This window comes from Pinus tabuliformis, chromosome 3_1, assembly GCF_031772625.1.
Source record: "Pinus tabuliformis cultivar Carrire ecotype Pingquan chromosome 3_1, CPIR1, whole genome shotgun sequence".
Classification (NCBI taxonomy): domain Eukaryota; kingdom Viridiplantae; phylum Streptophyta; class Pinopsida; order Pinales; family Pinaceae; genus Pinus; species Pinus tabuliformis.
Window position 1 is genome coordinate 764,958,603 of NC_142301.1, and position 14,814 is coordinate 764,973,416.

The following is a 14,814-nucleotide window of genomic DNA, read 5'->3' on the forward strand; positions in this document are numbered from 1 at the left end:
GGTGTGGTATTCTCTTATTTTCAGACTGTGGGACATGTGTTCCATCTCCTTGTGCAAGCATGAATGCAGTTATCCCCCAACAATCTTTCCATGTCCTCAAAGTGAGCAATGGCTTGAGCTTCTTTCTCAATTTAATCTGGGTGAACCTGGGGGTTGTTGGCAAGTTGCTGATGGGCATACACTAAAGCTAAGGGATCTTCTGGTTCTGCTCTGATCATGAGTGGCTCACGTAGCTCCCTGTCCATAACATTCTGAATCTCTGTTACCCTCTTTTCCTCATAGTTTAACCAAGAGGCCATGGCCATGAGTTGCACATCCCCCAATGAAGCATTGGGGTCCTACAGATTCATGTTTGGAAGGGCTAAGTTATGTAAATATAATTCTGATAACTTGGCCTTATCTTCTGCTGTGCTTCTGTAACACAAAGCCATGAATTGATGGTAATTATGAAATGGAATGGTGCCCCTTTGGGCCAAGGTGTTAATTTGGAATTACAACCATTGATCTTTAAGATATAAGGCATATGACTTAGAAAGTTACCTACATTGTAAGGCTTCTACTGCCCAGCTAGCCATGCAGGCCAGTTGGGCCTCTTTCTCTTGCACCTATTGCTTTAGGGACTGTATTTCCCCTACTGCATGTGACTCCTTTTCCTGTAGCAGTTTTGTTAGCGCCTCAACCTCAACTTGCAACTTGTCCCCTTTCTGCTATTCATCAGATGCTTCCTTGTCTATCGAAGGCCATTCTTGCTGTTGCTGTTCTCCCAAAATTGAGGCCCTATCTTCCTTATGACTTCCCTGTAGTTGCAACTATTTTCTTAGTATCTCATTCTCCTCCTGCAGCTGAGCTCTTTTGCAGCTTTCTACATGCCTGACCATGGCCAGTTCTCCTCTTAACTCTTTTAACTTCTCCTCCATGTGGCCTATGTCCTCAATTCCCTTAGCTTTGGCAAATTTCATCCGTGTGTGTGTTTTGATCCTCTCTTGTTCTAATGCAAGGAAGAGTGGCACAAAACATTTTTGTGGAATGATATTCCCACCCTCTAATAGGTTGTAGTATGAGCCCAAGCTATGTTGAGGGCTTGATTCCAGTAACTCCTTGGTCGTTCCCTCTCCCTGTGATGATTTGGTTGTCTTTTCCTCAAATTTCTCGGTCTCTTTAACTTAGCCAGAGTTTCCTGTAGAGACGTCTCGGCTTCCTATAGAGTTGTCTTTGAGTCCATCATCCTAATTCTCTCTCTCCAAGTGGAGGTTTTTGGGCTTCCTCATTCATAGGTGATAGATATATTTGAAGGAGACTCTTCTTTTGGTTTAGTTGTTGTGTCCTGAATGACAATTTTCTCTTTTGACAGTGGTTGGGGTCTGCCTATTTTTATCCGTGTTCTCCTCCTTGCTTTAAAGTACGTGTAGGTTTGCCTCTTTCTTTTCCCTTTTTGTTTTGGAGGTGTGCTTAAGTCAGCAAGAACAACTTCTACCTCCCTTGCCAATATCTCAGGTGATTTCTCCTCTTACTGTTCTTTTTCCCTGCTTCCTGTAGAAATCCCTGTGTCAACTGTTTCTGTTTGTGTTGTTTATATTATAGGGTGTGTCTTTTCCTTTTTTTTCTGTGTGCCTGCTTTGGCTATGGAAGACTTCATTTGGGCTTTTTCGGCCTTCTCTATTCTACTCTGCATCCTCTTTTCCTGTGGTGTTTTTTTTGTTGTTTCTTCCCCTATTTTAGGATCAGAAATCTAGCCCATTTCCCCTTTTTCTTTTTGTTCTTGTTGTGCTTGAATGTCCTATGTTCTTTCACCATTGGTTTTGTCATCTTCCTCAGTGTGTTCTCCCCCCTCACTGCTGGATGAGGTGATGACTTCAGCCATAATTCTGATGTTGTCATCCCTGGACATGTTTCGGAAGGTCTCCCAAGAGATGAGGACAGTGTAGGTGTGCAAAGCATCTTCCACCAATAGTTTGATGAGCCCATGATGGGCCAACTGATCTAGGATCCCTTCATTTAATTTTGTACCACATTCAATTAGTGACTAAAGAAGAAAATAGGGGATGCTTAGTTTATTGTCTGGAGGCAAGTCAATCCCATGCCTTAGTTAACACAGTGTTGTGGCCACCAACAACCCCCCTCTTCGTTTGGTATTAGCAATAACACCAAGCAAATGGGGACCCTTAATAAAAAATCCAAAAAAAACATTTTATGAAAATTTTTGTATCCAACTCCTTAAAACTGTATCGCATCGCGAGAAGAGAATAAAACATGTTCTTATGAGCATAATAAACTGCGAAGAAGCGACGCGAAATTCATCGCATCGCATACATTATGAAGCGCTCTTAAAGGAAAGAACTTAAGAAATCTCCGACGGCCAATATGCGATGTCGCATATCGCAACATCGCGTAAGCAGCACACAATAATTAAATGACTAAGTGCGATCTGGGATCTGCGATCTGCGATTTGCGACCTGCGATGAATGCGATTTGCAATAAATGCGATCATGAATTTCTGTGATGACACATCTTAACGACGCGATCCGCGATGCTGCGATGCGAGTCGCAGAAATCACCCATCACAAATTTTCCTCGACGCAATATTCAAGGAAAGCTGTCCATAAACCAAAATTGGGCACGCGCCTTAAATGAAATTAATGAATGAAACATCTAAGGAAAAGGGGAAAGCGTCAATGCTCGGAGAACAGAGAAGAGATCCCTTCATAAACGGATGCCGCATGCAACAGGACCACAGATTACAGAGTATCACTCAACAGATGCTGATGTCAATAGGCCATTCAACGCCCAGAGTCAAAAGCGCACAAAAGTAGCATGTTTACAAAAGATCCTGAAGCTTATGCCCGGTAAAGCAAAAGGAAAAAAGGCGCTAAAGAAGGAAAACGCACCAGAAAAGCCCGAAACAAAGAACGGAGGCAGTTTTCGATGCAGAAAATTGTTCAGAGAGCAAAGTCCCTAATTTATTCAGTCATTCGCAAGGCCGGAAACCGAAATAGCAAAAGCAGAATCAGTTTGAGAGAAATTTGGGTTATTACCAAGTATACACGCAGTGAATACACCCAGCTAGAGGAAGATTCTCGAAAATATCTTCTAGTTTACCAGAAAGTGGTGCCAGCGCTTGTTATTTCTATTCTCATAGCTCAAACAAAAGCAGAAAGCGACCAGCCGACTCTTCCCAGGCGAATGTTGCATGCTTGCAGCACTAAGGAGCAAATACATAAATGGTTAGGAATTAGATTCAATTTTTAGAAATAGTTTTGATTTAGCAGAAGGGCGGTCATTTAAAACCGTATCCTAAATTTATGTAATTAAGTTAATTAGTTAGCAGTATTTAAACCCTTCTGAGGCATTAGGAGAAGGTTCCAGAAATTTGTCAAAAAACTTGTCCTCAGAACATGCACTTTTGCACCCTCGGAGGGGGTTTTGATGAATGGATGGATCAAGGTTTATTAATGTTTGCATTTGATATCTGCTACTGATGTTGCACTTTTGTACGCTTAGTAGATGTTAGAGCAAGGAGAGATAAATCATTGTTGCTTGAAGCTTATGAGTGGAACCAGTCATAAATGGTACTTTTATCTCTTGACCGTTTCTGCTTATATTCTTAAAGTGATATACAGTTTTTAGTTGTTTATATGTTACTGCATGAATGTGTGAGTTGCCATTTGGCACTTTTGTACGGTGGAGCCATTTATTTATGTCTGATATATGAATAACTTATTATGCGATATGCTGTTCACAACTGTTTTGCCTAACTTTTTATGCAAAGTGGTTTATCTTAATTGATTTCTATTCTTATGATAGCTGAATGATCTTTATTACCAGTTATTGTTTGAAATCTCTTTAGATCGCATAATAGGAGAAATACACCCGGGTTAGCATAGATTAGATGTGTTGTTTCTCATTAGATTACAATAGCGTAGAGTTAGTTTAAAAGTCTGAATTAAATTAGCTTTAAGTACTCTTAGATCAGCATCATCCAACTCTGCACACACACACACCCTTAGATTGGGAAACTAGTCCCATTATCCCCAGTCGGACCCGCTATACCAAACGGATAAGGAGCTGCCAACCAAGGTTTGGACCGGGTGGGTATCCCCCTTGTTGTCGACCCGATTTTCAGGGCTTCAACATATTTGGCGCTAGAAGGAGGGCCCGAACTATGAATGGCACCTAAATCAAAATCTAAATACCATTCTGAGAGTAAATCGCCCTCATCAACTCCCCCGACTTCCCCAGTACGTTTAAATCCAGAGTCAGAAGTCGCTCGAGTATTAACCGCTGCTACATACCCTAATATTTCAGACCAATCTACCATTGAACCCCCTGAAGTTCAAACTCTGATTCGCAAACTCCAGGGATTTTCTATTTTTACACAGAGGTCTGATAAATCTCAAAGCAGCGTGACTTCGCAGTACAATCCTGCTCATCCCCTGAGCAAATAAAAGAGTGAAAAATTTGGCATCCAGCCAACTGAATTCCCTCTCCCCACCAGGAAAAGAGCAAGGAAAACACCACAAGAGTCTGACAGTGAGACTCTTTCATCTACATCGTCCATTTCAACTCCGTCGCAGCGAAGTCAGCCACCCACTTCTTCACTCCAAATCACCCATCCATCTTCCACAATCCCTCTTCTTCAACCATCTAATATCATAATATCTTCATCTTCCTAGCCTCAGGGATCATCCTCTGCACTTTCATTTACTAGCAGCTCAACGATGGCCCAGTCTCCATGGAACAATCCTAGGGCAGTTTTAATGCCTCCACCCCTGAGCCAAATACCGGCCCATCCTGAGAAATGGCTACCCAAATTCAATCCAGAAGCAGGCATGCTAGCTGAAGAGCTCATTAACAATTTCATGCTTTCTGTCAATCTCAACGGAGTTACCAACGAGGATGTTGTTGTCTGGATTTTTCCCTATACAATGCAAGGAACAGCCGGGTCATGGTACTTTTCATTACCTTCCGGGTCTATCACAAGTTGGGACATTTTTCAAAGTCAATTCCTTACCAAGTTTGGTGATGACAGATCAACGACAACGTTAATCAATGACCTATCCAATCTTAAAGCCGAGGCTAGAGAACCCATCAAAGATTTCAATTTACGGTTCAATAAAATCCTCAACAAAATTCCCACTGCTTCCCAACCCAGCAAAGAAGTACGATGTGAATGGTATATTACGGCCTTACCATCAAACTTAGCAATCTTCATGGATAGGGCAAATAAAACAACCTTAGTTGAAAACCTGACAGAGGCAATAGTAGTAGAGAAACGTGTAGTAGCCCTGGAAAAGAGATCTGCGATAGAGGAACGCAAATCTAAAAAAGTCACCTTCAAGGAAGACTCCAAGAAGAAACAAACGAAAGATCCTTTCGATTTGGAAGGATTGCAAAAAGTATTAAAGACCATGTCCAATGAGATGATTGACATAAAAAAACAAGTGGCAGAAACTTCTTCAAAAAAGCCCTACAGAGCTTTTAAAAGAGGCCCTTGAATGGATGTGAAACCACCCAACGCTATCTCAAATGTCGAATCCGAAGAAGAGGAAGAAGAGGAGAGTACCACTGAAGGGTAGACCGATGACGAAGAAGTTGTGGAACTACAAGGAATGTGGGATTTCATCCTCCCACAAGAAGAAGATCAAGAAGCATTTCCGGTTAGCACACGAAGCAAAAATCAACTTGATCCTCCCCAAACTACCCCTAAGCAGAAGGGCGCAAGCCCTGCAGCAAAAGATAAAGTCGCAACAGAGAAAACGACCGCTAAAGCGACTCAATCTAGCCCAGTCTAACTAGATCAAACACCTCCATCAAGAACACTGATAGTGTCCGATGAAATGGAATACAATATTATTGATGACATGAAAAAGACTAGGGCTAATATCACTCTTTATGAATTGAGCAAATTGAAACATCAACAGAAGATAATGATGAAAGAATTACATGCCATGCCTACTACATCTTTGCCTACAGTTGTAGCTTCCCACAGCATGGGAAGACCTCCAACCAACACGATCAATAAGATTGATCCAAATGACATCGCCTTGATTGGAGGAAGATCAAGGTCTCACACTCCCCCTTTTCTTCTCACTTATGAAATTTTCAATAAAAATGTGCATAATTGTTTGGTAGATTCTGGTGCTTCAATGAATATTTTACCCAGATTAATATATTCCAAGTTGAATTTTCAACCACAAAAATCCACAGTGCGGATAGTTCAACTTGATCGATCTCAAGTCGAAGTGATTGGTGAACTTAATCAAGTGACCATAAGATTGTCGTCTAACCCGAAGGTATGTCAGGTTATTGACATTCTAGTAGCTGATATCCCAGAATTCTATGGCTTGATTCTTAGCAGGGATTGGTCCGAAAAACTCCATGGATACTTCTCAACCGACTGGTCGCACATGTGGTTACCCTACAATGGTAAACCGAATCAAATAAAGGTTGAACGAGAGTTACACCAGAAGTACATAATAACGGAATTGGAGGGAGAAAATGAAGCAATAGCATATAACAGCAGTATCATAGGAAATTACTCGGTAGATTCTTTCCTCGGCAATTTCAATGCTCATACATCACCTTACTTAGAAAATTCAGTTTTGTCCCAAGTCGAAATTTTTTCCCAAACTGATAATTCAAAATGTGTTAATTTTGTAGACAAACCTGTAAATACATCTTTGTTTTGGAAATTATATTTTGATGGCTCTAAATCTAACGAAGGAGCAGGAGCAGGATGCATTCTGATTAGTCCAGAAGGAAATAAGACCATGCTTATGTGCAGACTTGAATTCGATTGCACAAACAATACAGCGGAATATGAGGCCTTGGTGCAAGGCCTATACAAAGCAATCAGGTTGAACGTCAAATATCTTCAAGTCTTCGGAGACTCTGAGATTGTCGTCAAACAGGTACGTAACACCATACATTGCCTATCAGGTCATTTGAAACACTATTAATCTTTAGTACAAGATCTGATTGAGCATTTCATAGCATTCAATATTTCATCAATCCCAAGAATCCAAAACGCGAGCGCAGACCTTTTAGCTAACGTAGCCTCTAAACTTATTCCCTTCGAAGATTTTAGTCCAAATAGATTCTCAATAGAATTAATATTTAGACCGTCCATCCCTGACAACATTACAAACTGGAGAGTATTTAATGATGATCCTGATATTGTAAATTTCCTCACTTCTTAAGGATCCTACTCCAATCAGATAATTGATGAAGACCATCACGATCGACAAATACAACAAGATAGCACTGATAATGCGATACCTAAATCGGTGGTTAAGTTGGAAGACTTTTACGATTTGAAAAGTTGGTTTAAAAGGACTACCAATTCTAAGCTCTACAGTTCAACTCTGAACTACGAATTAGTAAACCTAGGAACCGATGATAAACCACAAAATGTTAATCTAGGCCATGGCCTAGCCCCTAAAGAAAAACTAGCGTATATTCATCTTTTGAGACAATACAAAAATGTTTTTGCCTGGAATTACGATGAGCTGAAGACATACGACACTTCTATCATTCAACATACTATCCCTGTGATTGATAACGAAAAACCTGTCCAACAGAAACTCAGAAAAATCCACCCCAATTTAGTAAATCAGATAAAAACTGAGCTAAATAAGTTATTAAAAGCCAGAATAATCTTCCCCGTCAGACATTCCAAATGGGTCTCCAATATGGTACCCGTTAGAAAAAAAAACGGAGATATTAGAATCTGCATCGATTTTCGGAATCTCAACAAAGCCTGTCAAAAAGACAATTTTCCCCTCCCGCCTATGGAGTAGATATTACAGGCAGTAGCAGGCTCAGAACTAATGTATTTTTTGGATGGATTTTCAAGATACAATCAAGTGCTGGTACATCTCGATGATCAGTTAAAAACCACATTCCGAACTAAATTGGGAACATACACATATCAGAAGATGCCATTTGGTTTGATCAATGCCGGCGCTACATTTCAGAGAGCCATGGACATCGCATTCAAGGGTTTAGTCAATAAATCTGTAGTAATTTATTTGGATGATATAAAAGTGTACTCCAAGAAGCGAAGCGACCATCTCAAGGACTTGAAACAAATCTTTCAACAATGTTTAAGGTATGGAATTTCACTTAACCCAAAGAAATCTTTTTTCGCATTAAGTGAAGGAAAACTTCTAGGATTCATAGTGTCAAAATCTGGTATTCACATTGAGCCTGACAGAATCAAAGAAATTTCTAAAATATCCCTACCTCACAATAAAAAAGCCATGCAATCTTTCCTTGGTCAAATCAATTTTGTGAAGAGATTTGTCCCAGATTTTTCACGAATTATTTCTCCTTTGCAAACCATGATTAAAAAGAATTCAAATTTTAAATGGGGTCAAGATGAGCATGAAGCATTCAACCTGATCAAACAAGCTATCATTAATGCTCCATCTTTAGCAACCCCTAATTTTTCAGAATCTTTTATCTTATACACATTTGCCTCAGAGAAATCATATGCCGCGATTCTAACTCAAGCAAATCAAGAGAAAGCGGAAGCTCCAATCGCATTTTTTAGCTCAAATTTACAAGGTGTTGAACTCAACTATTCAGACGTGGAGAAATAGGCATACGCTGTTTTCAAAGCGGTCAAATATTTCAAACCTTTCTTACTTAAAACCCATACTAAGGTCATAGTACCATTTCCAGCGGTAAGAAATCTTCTAATACAGAAGGATGTGGGTGAAAAAAGAGCAAATTGGATCACTGCTTTACAAGAATATGACCTTGAGATCAAACCAACAAGCATTGTGAGAGGTCAAGGCTTCTGCAAAATGTTGGCTGGAGCATCGCAAATTCCTGAAAATTCATCTGAAGAGGTACAAATGTATGAGGTAAGCCTAAACAATGCAGAATCATTATATGCTGACACCATTTATTATCTTAAGAATGGGTATGCTCCATCACACCTGGATCACACCAAGAAAAGAGCTCTGAGATTGAAAGCTAAACAATATCAGCTCATAAATGATGTTCTGTTTAAAAGGAATTACGATTGTGTTCTTCTTAGGTGTCTTGAGAAAACTGAAGCCGAAAAGGTTTTTCAGGAACTCCACGATGGACCAGCAGGCGGACACTATGCTGGAGATGCTACTGCACATAAAATCTTACGTGCAGGATATTATTGGCCCACGCTGTTCAAAGACTCACACAGTTACGTGAGGAAATGCCAAGTCTGCCAAACTACTGCAGGGAGACAAAAGAAACCGTCCATGCCACTACAGCCGGTAAACATCGAGCAACCATTCAGTCAGTGGGGCTTGGACTTAACAGGTGAGATCGTTCCTCACTCTTCTAAGTAGCATAGATACATCCTCACGGCAACTGATTATTTTACTAAATGGGTAGAAGCAGTTCCTCTCAAGACAGCTAATTCTGAAAACATCATTGAATTCATAGATCAATTTATAATCACTAGGTTTTGATTGCCAACGGCTTTAATGTTTGATAATGCCTCATACTTTTCTGGGAATGCAATGACTGAGTTTGCACTTAAAAGATGGTTCAAACTGAAATATTCGGCCAACTACTATCCGCAAGGTAATGGATTGGCTGAGTCAACAAATAAAAACCTAATCAGGATTATTAAAAGAACAGTTGACCAGAACCAAAAGAATTGGCACAAAACTTTGGTAAATGCTTTATGGGCAGATAGAATAACGAAGAAAGCTTCAATCGGCACTTCTCCCTTTAATTTAGTTTATGGGAAGGAAGTGGTTCTTCCAACTCACTTAGTGATCCCCTCCTTGTCTTTAGTACAATACATCGATGAAGTATCTACTTTCTCCTTACAATTAAGATAAATGGAAATAATTAAGTTAGAAGAATGACGAGAACAAGCTAAGAAAACCCATGCTCATCACCAAGCGCTAATAAAATCCTCTTTTGATTCAAGCATAATGACCAGAATTTTTTTTTCAGATGGGAGATCTAGTTTTGAAATGGGATAAGGCTCATGAAGAAAAGGGCAAACATACAAAATTTCAGAAGATGTGGCTTGGTCCTTTTCAGATCGTAGAAGTCATAGGCCCATCAACGTTTGTGTTGCAGGATTTAGCAGGTAGAAGGGATTCTTTGCCTGTTAATGGACAGATCCTTAAAATATATTTTCCATGGAAGATTATTCTTCTATTTTGTAGGATAGTTTTAGTTTTTTTTTTCTTTTCTTTCTTGTAAATAAAACCAGTTGTAGATGGTTACTACAGGGGTTCACGAAAAAAGACACCAATTCTCTATCGGATTTTGATTTTTTTCGCTTGTACAAATAGTAAAATTCTTCGAAAAATCTGATCTTTATTATTGACAGATAGAGTTAACTTTAGCCTAGATATGATACTAGTTTCAATTTCAAAAAAAAAATTGATGAAAGCAACCTTTGGCAAAAAAATGTTTTATATCAGCAAAATGAAAGGTATCAATAATAAAATAAAGATTCTCTGTAAAACTGCTGTTTTCAAACTCTATTATTGTCGTCCAGAGCTTTCTTAAGGAAAAACAATGACTTCCTCCATGCTAAAGGAAATCGCAGCATTCAGAGGAACAATCCGAGAAAACACTATATCTCAAAGAATAAGAGGTCTCATCACGAGCCGGCTTATCATGATCACAGATATTATAACTTGCTGACTTTGCCACTACTATTGACCAAAACAGGGCAACGACTCAAGATTTTTGCAATCAAAAGACAAGGGGTCTCATCACGAGCCAGCTTATTCAGCAAAAGTGTAAATCAAGTGAATGACTGTGTCATAATTTTGCCACCAAACCAAGACATTGTTCTTTAGAGAATAAAAAAGGAAAAAGTGTCAAAATGGGTTTTTCTCTGAAAAGTTGTAAATAGCCTTAAGCAGGATAAAGGATCATTGCTGGATAACAGGTAACCCTGTCGAGGCTATGGATGCCTGCTGGCAGCAGAGGCTCTACCTACGAAAAATGAGCATATTTTAAAAGCCAGCACACAGAGAAGACCTTATTTTATCTTTAAAAGACCAAGTAATGGCTGATGTAAATACAAGAACAAAGCCTGAGGAAGCAAACAATTGGAATAGAAAAAGGTTGAAACAAAATATCATTGATAGGATAAGGCATAATGTACTCTATCTGTCCATAACAAAATTTAGACTTATGAAAATTTTTCTGCTTTGGAAGTTAAAATTCAATAGAAAAGCAGAGATAACTGGTTCTTCCCAATGAATCGCCATTGTTGTGGCCACCAACAACCCCCCTCTTCGTTTGGTATTAGCAATAACACCAAGCAAATGGGGACCCTTAATAAAAAATCCAAAAAAAACATTTTATGAAAATTTTTGTATCCAACTCCTTAAAACTATATCGCATCGCGAGAATAGAATAAAACATGTTCTTATGGGCATAATAAACTGCGAAGAAGCGACGCGAAATTCATCGCATCGCATACATTATGAAGCGCTCTTAAAGGAAAGATCTTAAGAAATCTCTGACGGCCGATATGCGATGTCGCATATTGCAACATCGCGTAAGCAGCACACAATGATTAAATGACTAAGCGCGATCTGCGATCTGCGATGAATGCAATTTGCGATAAATGCGATCATGAATTTCTATGATGACACATCTTAACGACGCGATCCGTGATGCTGCGATGCGAGTCGCAGAAATCACCCATCGCAAATTTTCCTCGGCGCAGTATTCAAGGAAAGCTGTCCGTAAACCAAAATTGGGCGCACGCCTTAAAAGAAATTAATGAATGAAACATCTAAGGAAAAGGGGAAAGCGTCAATGCTCGGAGAACAGAGAAGAGATCCCTTCATAAACAGATGCCGCATGCAACAGGACCACAGATTCTAGAGTATCACTCAACAGATGCTGATGTCAATAGGCCATCCAACGCCCAGAGTCAAAAGCGCACAAAAGCAGCATGTTTACAAAAGATCCTAAAGCTTATGCCCGGTAAAGCAAAAAGAAAAAAGGTGCTAAAGAAGGAAAACGCACCAGAAAAGCCCGGAACAAAGAACGGAGGCAGTTTTCGATGCAGAAAATTGTTCAGAGAGCAAAGTCCCTAACTTATTCAGTCATTCGCAAGGCCGGAAACCGAAATAGCAAAAGCAGAATCAGTTTGAGAGAAATTTGGGTTATTACCAAGTATACACGCAGTGAATACACCCAGCCAGAGGAAGGTTCTCGAAAATATCTTCTAGTTTACCAGAAAGTTGTGCCAGCGCTTGTTATTTCTATTCTGATAGCTCAAACAAAAGAAGAAAGCGACCAGCCGACTCTTCCCAGGCGAATGTTGCATGCTTGCAGCACTAATGAGCAAATACATAAATGGTTAGGAATTAGATTCAATTTTTAGAAATAGTTTTGCTTTAGCAAAAGGGCGGTCATTTAAAACCGTATCCTAAATTTATGTAATTAAGTTAATTAGTTAGCAGTATTTAAACCCTTCTCAGGCATTAGGAGAAGGGTCCAGAAATTTGTCAAAAAACTTGTCCTCAGAACATGCACTTTTGCACCCTCGGAGGGGGTTTTGATGAATGGATGGATCAAGGTTTATTAATGTTTGCATTTGATATCTGTTACTGATGTTGCACTTCTGTACTCTTAGTAGATGTTAGAGCAAGGAGAGATAAATCATTGTTGCTTGAAGCTTATGAGTGGAACCAGTCATAAATGGTACTTTTATCTCTTGACCATTTCTGCTTATATTCTTAAAGTGATATACAGTTTTTAGTTGTTTATATGTTACTGCATGAATGTGTGAGTTACCATTTGGCACTTTTGTACGGTGGAGCCATTTATTTATGTCTGATATATGAATAACTTATTATGCGATATGCTGTTCACAACTGTTTTGCCTAACTTTTTATGCAAAGTGGTTTATCTTAATTGATTTCTATTCTTATGATAGCTGAATGATCTTTATTACCAGTTATTGTTTGAAATCTCTTTAGATCGCATAATAGAAGAAATACACCCGGGTTAGCATAGATTAGATGTGTTGTTTCTCATTAGGTTACAATAGCGTAGAGTTAATTTAAAAGTCTGAATTAAATTAGCTTTAAGTACTCTTAGATCAGCATCATCCAACTCTGCACACACACACACCCTTAGATTGGGAAAATAGTTCCATTATCCCCAGTCGGACCCGCTATAACAAACAGATAAGGAGCTGCCAACCAAGGTCTAGACCGGGTGGGTATTCCCCTTGTTGTCCACCCGATTTTCGAGGCTTCAACACACAGCAGCCTGAAATGATATCCATAGATGATGCTAAACCTCCCTTCACAAGTGATGTACTTCATAATTTGGAAATTGACTTCACTCCAGAGAGGAGGCAAGCTGGTTCTTCTAACCCCATTTTTGTCTTCTACAGGATGCTCTGTGGGCAGAAAGAATGACGACTTGGCAACTTGGCCCAATGATCTCTCTTTTTTTCTCCAAGGGAGCCCCAATGGTAGCCCAGTAACTGCACTGATGAGCTCAGGGGTGAGTTCCAAGGTCAAACCCCTAAAACTAACTATGGCATGTGTTTTTGACTGTGGTCTTAGGGACATTAAAAACTCCTTAGTTATCTCCTCATCATGACCATGAATTTTGTCAAAGAAGGATATCCAATTTGCTCGGGTGAAAAGGTCCACCACCTCAGGATGCTCGTGCAGTTTGCTCGAGTCTGATGGCTCTTTCCTTATGAATCCTCCTTGCATGGTGAGAGTGCTCTTTTTATGCTTTAAGAAAAGGAAATGCCTTTTATGGTCTCCCTTGAACCCAAGAAAGAATTTCTCAAGTGTCCAATGCCAACTAGCAACAATTCTTTGGTTTTAAGACTGTTGTCACCCAGAACTCGACTATCTGCTTATCAAAAGACAAATTTGGTTTTTACAGACAGAGTAAAAGGATCAAGTTTTCTTCTCAACACATAGATAGATATGCAAATTCAAAATCTTTTACACACACAGGCTGGCCCCCATGGATGCATATATCTTCCCTACAGGAGAATTCAAAAGGGAAAAGTGGAGGAGAATTTTGATGCAGAAAACTGGGAAACTTAGTTCAATACATAGGCAAACATTTTACTTCCAATACAGAGGTAGATCTTTTCTTTGATTTTCCAATATGATGTCGTTCAATTCACCACCTTGCGCAAAAACATCATGCATAGAGGAGATTTTCGAGCCTACCTCATTTGGAGCTCCAATTTCAACAAAAACTCCCAGGTTCTCCGGCTCCGGAAAGCTGTGCATGTTTTCCTGTAGAACCCTTCCTATAGAAGGCCCTCGGTTCCTGTAGAATGTCACTATGCTGCTGAGTGAGCCCGATACGTGGGAAATCTTCGAAAACAAGCAGGAAAACCGATGAAGGACGATTGGTTAATAGTTTTTGGAAGCGAAGGACGCATACTCCAGTCAAGGATGTTGCAAGTGCAAGATGAACAGAAGGTGGTGTAAGTTTCAGCCATGCATCTTTTAACTACGGCGTGATTCGTGGTGAGGGGATGAGGTGGCTGGACCGGACCGTTGATCCGACGTCACAGCCATAATTTCTCTATGTGTTTCTGACCGCCATCACCTCCTTTCTGCCGTTATCTGCCGCCACCACTACCAGTACCGATGATTTCTCCCGGAATGGACACTCCACATGTGCCGACTGCACATTTCGTTGGCAATTTTGAATGTAATGGGGATCATTTGGATCCCGCGAGGATATGTAACTGGCCGAGGGTGGCCAGTTGACTGGCCACCGATTCCACTCAATTCGAACCATTCTCATAGGCATCCAGCTTTTAAAATATAATTTATGCAATTG

The 14,814-nt window shown here is 39.9% G+C and overlaps 1 pseudogene; it reads right to left on the reverse strand.

Moving 5' to 3' along the window:
- Positions 1-14,252, reverse strand: part of LOC149189627 (bifunctional riboflavin biosynthesis protein RIBA 1, chloroplastic pseudogene) — a 72,104-nt pseudogene extending 57,852 nt beyond the window's left edge.
- Positions 14,253-14,814: the final 562 nt, after the last annotated feature.